This window comes from Entelurus aequoreus, linkage group LG10 (assembly GCF_033978785.1).
Source record: "Entelurus aequoreus isolate RoL-2023_Sb linkage group LG10, RoL_Eaeq_v1.1, whole genome shotgun sequence".
NCBI classification, from domain to species: Eukaryota; Metazoa; Chordata; class Actinopteri; order Syngnathiformes; family Syngnathidae; genus Entelurus; species Entelurus aequoreus.
This window is the reverse complement of record NC_084740.1, coordinates 31408301-31417211: the sequence shown is the minus strand read 5'-3', so window position 1 is coordinate 31417211 and position 8911 is coordinate 31408301. Positions and strand designations below refer to the sequence as shown.

Genomic DNA, 8911 nt, shown 5'->3' with positions numbered 1-8911 from the left:
TCATGAACTGTGTACTTGTTTTGTTTGTCTGGGTGGAGGTCCTGCTTTGGAAATAATTTGTACCCCTTTCAGACATTGCATTTAGTTCCCATTAAAACATTCACATGTTGCACAATGAGATGTAAGCAGGGGATCATGTCAGTGGAGGCTCCTCCATAGAGGTGGAGGAGGCCTGGCCTCCCCAATAATTTGAGAGAAGAGAGAGATTTAAAAAAAACAATAAATATATTTATTTTATTTATTTATTTTAACAAAAAACATATTTTTTATTTTTTATATTCATATTATTTTAGTTTTGTTCATAAATCTAAATGTTCCCATGGCTAAAACCCAATATTGCAATTGTAAAGCAACAGGCCAGATTTCCCTATCAGTTTGTATTAAGGGAGGCCAGGCCTCCCCTAGGAAATTAGCTTCTCATAGAAGTCAATGTAATGCATGCTTTTTCATGCCAATATGTGATTGGCCAGATCACTGAAAATGGGTGGGCAACGGAGGCCTGGCCTCACCATGCATTGTGTCCAGGGCTGAAAGATTGACATTTTGTTCGTCCAATCACATGCTACTGGTTCATTTGGAATCAAGCCTTTCCTTTCCTAATCAACACAGAAGCCATTTTGAGAATTCGCCAGCCACTTCAGTCAAACAAACACTCGCCATAGTGGCTACGAGTGTCCTATCAACTTGTGCTTTTCAGGAAATTTAGAGAACACCCCTGGCTATCATCCGTGAAGTTTATAGCTCATATAGCCAAATACTTTTGCTTAAAACGACCTCGGAAATCGGCGAGATTCTGGCGCAATTTGTACTTTTTTTTTAATTGTTGAAGGGAAACAAAAAGCAGAGACAAGATCGTTTTTGCAATCAACGTTACAGTTTTTTTTTAATCTGGGGATGGATGGCTGAGTTGGACACGTTCTGGATACACACGACCTGTGAGTATTCTCACTACTTTGCTCTCAAGAAATTGCAGTACAATCTGAATTACTTTTTGGATGAACTGGGTGTCTACCAGTGTTACACCACTAGTTCTCAGTAGTAATAACACTCCATTTCATGTCTCTCAGTAGATGAAGCCAGCTGCAACCCGTAGAGTGGAGTCGTGGAGAGAGCCCCTCGCCCCTCAGCTAAACCAGAGGTGGGTTGAAATCTCTACCAGTGTTATACCACTAGTTCTCAGTAGTAATAGCAGTGTTACACCACTAGTTCTCAGTAGTAATAACACAAAATTTCATGTCCTGTATTTCTCAGTAAATGAAGCCAGCACCAACCTGTGGAGTGGAGTCCAGGAGAGAGCATGCCGCCCCTCAGCTAAACCAGATGTGAGTTGAACTAATTAGATGTCTCTACCAGTGTTACACCACTAGTTCTCAGTAGTAATAACACTCCATTTTGTCTGTGTTTCTCAGCAGATAAAGCCAACTGGAACCATATTTTTACATATGTTATATTAAATATATTGAATAAAACTACATATGATAAAGAAAGTGTTATCTTATCTTTTTTATATGCTAAACTTGATTAAATTGGTGATTACATGTTGAAGCTGTAGAAGAATGAAAAATGTAAGCTAAACAAAATTGTTTTTAACTACATAATTAAAATTCCTGCCTTTTACACATGTTCACTTGGCGTTTATATAACATCCAAATGTCATTTCTCAGCTTAATTATCAGGCAGGCTCATAGACTTACAGCAATGTAATTTCTTCAGGAAGGCACAAGGCTAAGCTCTGCACAATGAATTGCATCAGCAAGAACTTTCTGACTGTAGCTTACACTCCAAATAGTATGCCTTTGGCCAGCACAAAGACAGATAAGAGAACAGGGAACATTCCATCGCGAGTGAAGTGAGCAAGCGGAAAAAAATGGCCTCCTCAATTCTGGAAGTCACCAGCCTCCACTGGATCATGTGTACATTCCTGCAACTTCCTGTTTGTAAAAAATATGTTTGTATTAGTATTTATTTAGTATACTAACAGCATTTCATGATTAATATTTATAAATTAAGATTCCTAATAAATGACACTAGAATAAGCACACATTTGATTGGTAAATCATAGTGTAACGACCTGGAATGACACTTTATGTGTGGTGTTGGAGTTGTCTGACTTTTTGTGTGGCTGTAAACGCATCACTGGCTAAGTGCCATATGTGCATGTGTTGGCGCAAGTGAGAAAGAGCGAGCGGCTGCTGTTGATATGACAAAGTTGCTTTTGGTCTGGTTTGTACTGCAGAAAATGACCACTTTTGCTAGATATCATTTTTTTTACTAATGTTTTGGTGATGTGTTTATGGCCGACAATAAAGAGTTTTGCTCAGTAAAGTGATGGATGGAATTCATGTCCTCAAAGCGTCTCGACAGACGTTACAATATTTGAACAATGATGACGAAAACTTTTCTCTGTCGTGTCCGTGTGTAAAAAATTGTTATGCGCTTATTTTTTTATTTGATTTTGTGCGTGGCATAGAGTTGCCGTGCGCAGAGGACGCTTGAGCAGTGCACAATTGCACAGGCGCACACCTTAGAGGGAACGTTGCAGCTGATAGCTGATAGCAGTCTGGTTAGCATGAAATGGCCCCCCGTAACTAGTGCATCTCTTTGGATATCGCTTACAACAAAGGCTCACCAAAGTGAGATGTGTTATTTATGAGGCAGGAGTTGAAAATGAAGTGCATCAAAAAGTTGTTTTTTGTTGTGATAAAGATACAGCAGTGCCAAGATTAGCTGCTGTTTTGTTGTTAGCAGTCTTATTTGAGACAACATTAATGTCTAACGTTGGATCCACGTTGTTGGTTGGGAAATGACCACATTTCAAAGGTCAAATCAACGTCACAACCTGACATTGAATTAACATTGTCATAAAGGGTGTTGTTTCAACGTTGTATTGGAATTATAGAATATTGGTTGGGAAATGGAGTCAGGACCCAACATTGATTAAACGTCGTCACAAAGCATGTTGTTTCAATGTTAAGTTTGAGTTGCTCAACGTCAGGACCTAATTCAACAAGTTCTCAACGTTGTCTTAATGTCCTGTGCCTGATGGGATGTAGGATAAATTAAATAACAAACAGGCAGAAGATCCAAGTGGAGAAGGAGAAAAGAGCGATGGACTTGTTTGGTACGTAATCCATCACTAAGCAGAAGTATTTTATTCTGGAAATCAACCAGATTTCCAGTATTTAGTTTTTGTGTCATACTTTCTGTCTTGCTTTGCTGCAGCCTATGGTAAGTTGTTGTTATTTATTGTAACTGCTTACTCTTTTTAGGATAAACCTGTTGTATTATCAATTGATTTGTGCTTTATTCCATAATGTTGAAGTTTGGTCATTTAATAAATAACGTCAATGAATGATGACTCCTCACTTACAGTTTATGTAAGCATTGGTCCTTTGTGACTTTTAGAATTGATTTTAAAATGTTTATTTGTTTTTAAAGCTGCATATGTCTTTTCAATACTCTCAGCTCCACAAACAATTCTTTTTTTAACAATTATGAAAATTCAACCGAAAACTCACGGTAAGGCATCTTTTCCACACATTGGCCCCCGTCTATGAAATGAGGCCCCAATTTCCACCAAATTCAACAGCGTGTTGGTGTTAAATTTGCGCTACTTTGTGCCGTTGTCAATTTCCTTTTTGAGTTATTAATAATTATAATAATAATAATGGATTAGATTAGATATAGCGCTTTTCTAGACACTCAAAGCGCTTCACAGAGAAGTGAGAACCCATCATTCATTTTTACAACTCATTCATTCACCGGTGTGAGCGGCACCGGGGGCAAGGGTGAAGTGTCCTGCCCAAGGACACAACGGCAGCGATTTGGATGGTAAGAGGGGGGGAGCGAACCTGCAACCTTTAGGTTCCTGGCACGGCCGCTCTACCCACTACGCCATGCCGCCCCCATAACCTCATACACTTATTACGGGTTATTTTGGCACCTGGAGTCCACAGAATGGCCATGATCTCTCATGACAATAGTTTTTTTCTGCTGTCCGGCGCTTTAATTTTTCGTTCCAGTTCCTGTTTGTCTCCTTTTTGCCACTACTTCTGTCTGAGCACTGGCTCTCTTCCCTGTCCCTGATTGGCAATCAGGACACACCTTGATTCTGGTTGCCAATCAGCATGTTTCATAATTGTGCCTTGTACTTCCATGCAGCATAGCGTTCAACACGCTTCATGTGCACGTGCATTTTTGTCTTTAAACGACCTGCTCAGTGGCCTTGTGGTTAGCGTGTCCGCCCTGAGATCGGTAGGTAGTGAGTTCAAACCCCGGCCGAGTCATACCAAAGACTATAAAAATGGGACCCATTACCTCCCTGCTTGGTACTCAGCATCAAGGGTTGGAATTGGGGGTTAAATCACCCAAATGATTCCAGAGTGCGGCCACCGCTGCTGCTCACTGCTCCCCTCACCTCCCAGGGGGTGGAACAAGGGGATGGGTCAAATGCAGAGAGTAATTTCATCATCATCATCATCATTCTTTTTATTCCTTTCATGAAAATGCATATATACAAGCCACGTACAGTTGACACTTTCATTGTTTTTTGTTTCTTATACATTTTCATGATCAGAAAGGAGCAGATGGAAAATTACTATTCTTATATTTATCTGCCCCCTCTTTAACACAAATTATTTTAGATGACTTTATAACTGTTCCCTCCACCAGCACCCGAACTCCAACAAACTTTTTTAATTTCCGTTTAAGCATTTTCACAATGACACGTCCAATAAAAAAAAAAAATCAGTTTGATATGATTCCAGTTGTCTCTTTTTGTAACTTTTTTTAAATTCAAAGATATTCTTGCAACTTTTTAAGTCTTTCTTTAGAGAATTCCATGCTTTCACACCAGCAACAGACAAGCACATTTGTTTCAAATTTGTTCGCACTCTTGGATGTTTAAAATCATATGGCCTTCTGTGGTACTCATCTTCAGACGTGAAAACAAAAAACTTTTGTAAGTCCTTCGGAAGAACTTTATTTGTAGCTTTGAACATCACTAATAGAGTATGCAATTCTATCAATCAATCAATCAATCAATGTTTATTTATATAGCCCTAAATCACAAAAGTCTCAAAGGGCTGCACAAGCCACAACGACATCACAGAGCCCACACAAGGGACGTCGATGTGAATGACTATGAGAAACCTTGGAGAGGACCGCATATGTGGGTAACCCCCCCCCCCCCCCCCCCCCCCCCCACCCCACCCCCCTCTAAGTACAGTCCCTAGTGGATCCACATAACAGTGAGAGTCCAGTCCATAGTGGGGCCAGCAGGAGACCATCCCGAGCGGAGACAAGTCAGTAGCGCAGAGACGTCCCCAACCGATGCACAGGCGAGCGGTCCACCCCGGGTCCCAACTCTGGACAGCCAGCACCTCATCCATGGTCACCGGAACCGGAATAACCCGGCGAGGGGGCAAAGGAGAAAAGAAAACGGCAGATCAACTGGTCTAAAAAAAGGGGGGTCTATTTAAAGGCTAGAGCAGGGGTCACCAACGCGGTGCCCGCGGGCACCTGGTCGCCCGTAAGGACCAGATTTTTTTTTAAAATTAAATCTACATAGAAAAAACACAAGATACACTTTCAATCAGTGCATCAACCCAAACAACCTCCCCCATGCACACTCATCCACACCCACTCACACAAAAGGGGTTATTTCTTTCTGCTACCAATATTCTGGTTCCCACAACATAGACAACACATCTGCAAGGGACACAGTCCCTGAAGCACACATGATTGTATAGGCTGCTGGTCCACTAACATTTTCATTAATTACTATTTTTTATGTAATTATTTTTATATTGTTTTACTTTCTTTTTTATCCAAGAAAATGTTTTTTATTTATTTATCTTATTTTTTTTTTTTTTTTTTTAAAAAGGGCCTTATCTTCAACAGACCAGGTTGTCAATGATATTAGATTTGTTTAAAGGTTTTTTTTAAACCAGGCCCAGTCCAGATAATGTCCAAGTCGGACTCAGCAACACACACCTTCATTCATGTACACAGAAAAAAAATTAGGGAACACAACACATTGCATATAATTTATAAACAAAATTACATTTTCAAAATAAGCATTTATGTACAGTCCAGATTATGTCCAGGTCACTCAAATTAGGGAACACAACAACAGATATCATATAATCTATAAACATAATTCTACTTTCAAAATAAGCCTTTGAGGACTTCTCATCTTTTTTTCAATGTTTTTTGGCATCATTATCGTTTTCAACCATGTAACTTTCTAAAGTTAGAAAATACTGAATAAATGTTTTAAAGAAAGTAATACTAAGTGAATATCTGTTTTTGGCCTTAAAAATAAACATTTTACCGAGTACTATAATTAAATCGACTAAATCATGATTGTCAATGAACTCTCCTAAAATAAACAAACCAATCCTTAAACACATTTTTTCAACTTCCACCCAAAACAAAGACACAATATGACAATACCAAAACAAATGCAGGGTGGATTCAGGCTCCTGACAACAAAATCGGCAATCATCTGACTCTGTCATATTCCATAATTTTAAAATTTTCCCTGTGGGTAAGAAGTTATAAATAATTTTAATTTGAAAATAACGATTTTGCACATCGATACTGGTTTTATAGATTAGTTTGAATATGGCATCCCATGGCAACAGGCAGTCAAAAAAGTCCTCCCATTTTCCATATGTGTTGTATGGGGCAGCCTTCAAAGATTTCTTTATTAAATACAAATTATATATTTTTCTATTTATTTTACTTCCTTTTTGCCAACTAGAATTTCTTATTAGAGGTTTACAAACTAATAATTTAGTAGTTCCATAATTAATTATTTGTTTCCATCTTTTCCCAATTACTCCAGTTAGTTGATAAAATGAAAAGCTTGAGCAAGCATCACCATACATAGTTCTAAATTAATCATACTTCATAATTTTACCATTCTCGTTGATAATATCATTGACAAAAATGATTCCTCTTTCAAACATGTTTTTCGAAAAGAAAAGCTTTCCATCTATTACAATATTAGAGTTCATCCATATTAACTGCTGCAAAATATCGTCTCTTTTTTCTGGCACATAAAATTGAAAACACCACTATGAGTGGATTGTTTCCTTCATGAACCCTGCCATGTTTCCCAGCAGACTCTCTGGGAGGGGATCACTTGTAAAAAAGGATACAATTTCTTTTGATACAGTACATGTTTTTTGTCCAACAGGACACTTGTGTACCACTCAATGTTTAAATACATCTTTGGAACAATTGATGCTTTTAAAGACAGACACATAGCTTCAAGGTTGAGAAGTTTCAGGCCCCCATATTCATACTCTTTGTACAAAACCTTTCTTTTAATCTTTTCTGGTTTGCCGTTCCAGACAAAATCGAAGACCCTCCGCTCATTAATCTTAAAAAAGTTTTGTGATGGAGCTGGTAATGACAAAAACAAATAAATAAATTGAGGAATAATTAACGAGTTGGCAATAGACATTTTACCATACAAGGTTAGGGATTTCCCTTTCCATAATTGCATAATTTTGTCCAGCTTTCTTAGTCGATTATCATAATTTACTGAGCCTAGATCTTCCAGATTTTCTGGGACAACAACACCAAGTATGTTAACTGGTCCTTCTGTCCACAAAACAGGCACTTTGCATTCCATTCGAAAGGACGTTCCCTTTAGATTTCCGATCCTTAACATTTTACATTTATCATAATTAAGCTTAAGGCCAGATTGCTGTGAAAATATGTCCAAAAGATTAAGAAGGTTCTGCAAACAATGAGGAAAAATCTTATCTTTGTGAATCAGCCTTTTCTGACATGAACTTCATCAAGAACAAACACAGAACACGCCTCACTGATGCACATCTGCAAGACTCACTCAGAGTTGCAGTGTCAAGTTACACACCAGAGTACAACACACTAGTTAACAGCATGCAATGCCAGGCTTCCCACTAACGGACAAAGAAACAGATAACAGATTTGGTGTCCAGTTCAAAGTGTGACATGATTTAAAAAATTGAGAGTTTACTTTTGTATTTTACATGAGTTATTATTTGTACAAACATGGTGCAAAGTAATTCATGATTTGTTAAAAAATGTTAGTGGCTAGCTAGTTAAAATGGGATATTGTGATTTCACAAGACTGTCTTAGAAGTGATCATTTGAAAATGTTCAATTTGAAAAATGTGCACTTAGAGAAAATATAAAAATAAAGTGTTGCATATTGATATTTATCTGTTTCTATATATATTTATTGTGAGAAATCATTAAGATGATCAGTGTTTCCACAAAGATAAATATCATTAATTATTAATAATAACAGAGTTAAAGGTAAATTGAGCAAATTGGCTACTTCTGGCAATTTATTTAAGTGTGTATCTAACTGGTAGCCCTTCGCATTAATCAGTACCCAAGAAGTAGCCCTTGGTTTCAAAAAGGTTGGTGACCCCTGGGCTAGAGTATACAAATGAGTTTTAAGATGGGACTTAAATGCTTCTACTGAGGTAGCATCTCTAACTTTTACAATGTCTTTTAGTTTTATTAATCCTGACCTAATGAAGAGTGTGCTAATTTCACCACACCCATTGTGTGTGACTATCAGTGGTACTTTTAACTTTAAATACCTGTACTTCACATGCCATCTGGGCCTCATTCTGCGGTCCAGACCAACAACACCCACACAGAAACGTAACACAGCGTGATACACGGGATAGTGGTTTGTTATTGCTGTATTTGGCCATACGACAACCAAGATAATACATGAAAAACGAGGCAAAACTTTGCCTAAAACGTTTGGCGAAAACCAAATCGTACAATAAAAGTGGCCTACAAAAACAGAGGTACTTTTAGTGTAGTTTTTGTGCAACAGGAGCAGGGCAGGTTGATAAGAACAAAGTGATTAATCAGTTTCCAATGTGCTAAATCA

The 8911-nt window shown here is 38.1% G+C and overlaps 1 long non-coding RNA gene across 1 annotated transcript; it reads left to right on the top strand.

Annotated features, from left to right (window-relative positions):
- Positions 1-941: 941 nt before the first annotated feature.
- On the top strand, positions 942-1429 carry LOC133659348 (uncharacterized). Its single transcript, XR_009827625.1, has 3 exons — positions 942-1138; positions 1252-1322; positions 1410-1429. It is a non-coding gene; the product is annotated as an uncharacterized LOC133659348 (long non-coding RNA).
- Positions 1430-8911: the final 7482 nt, after the last annotated feature.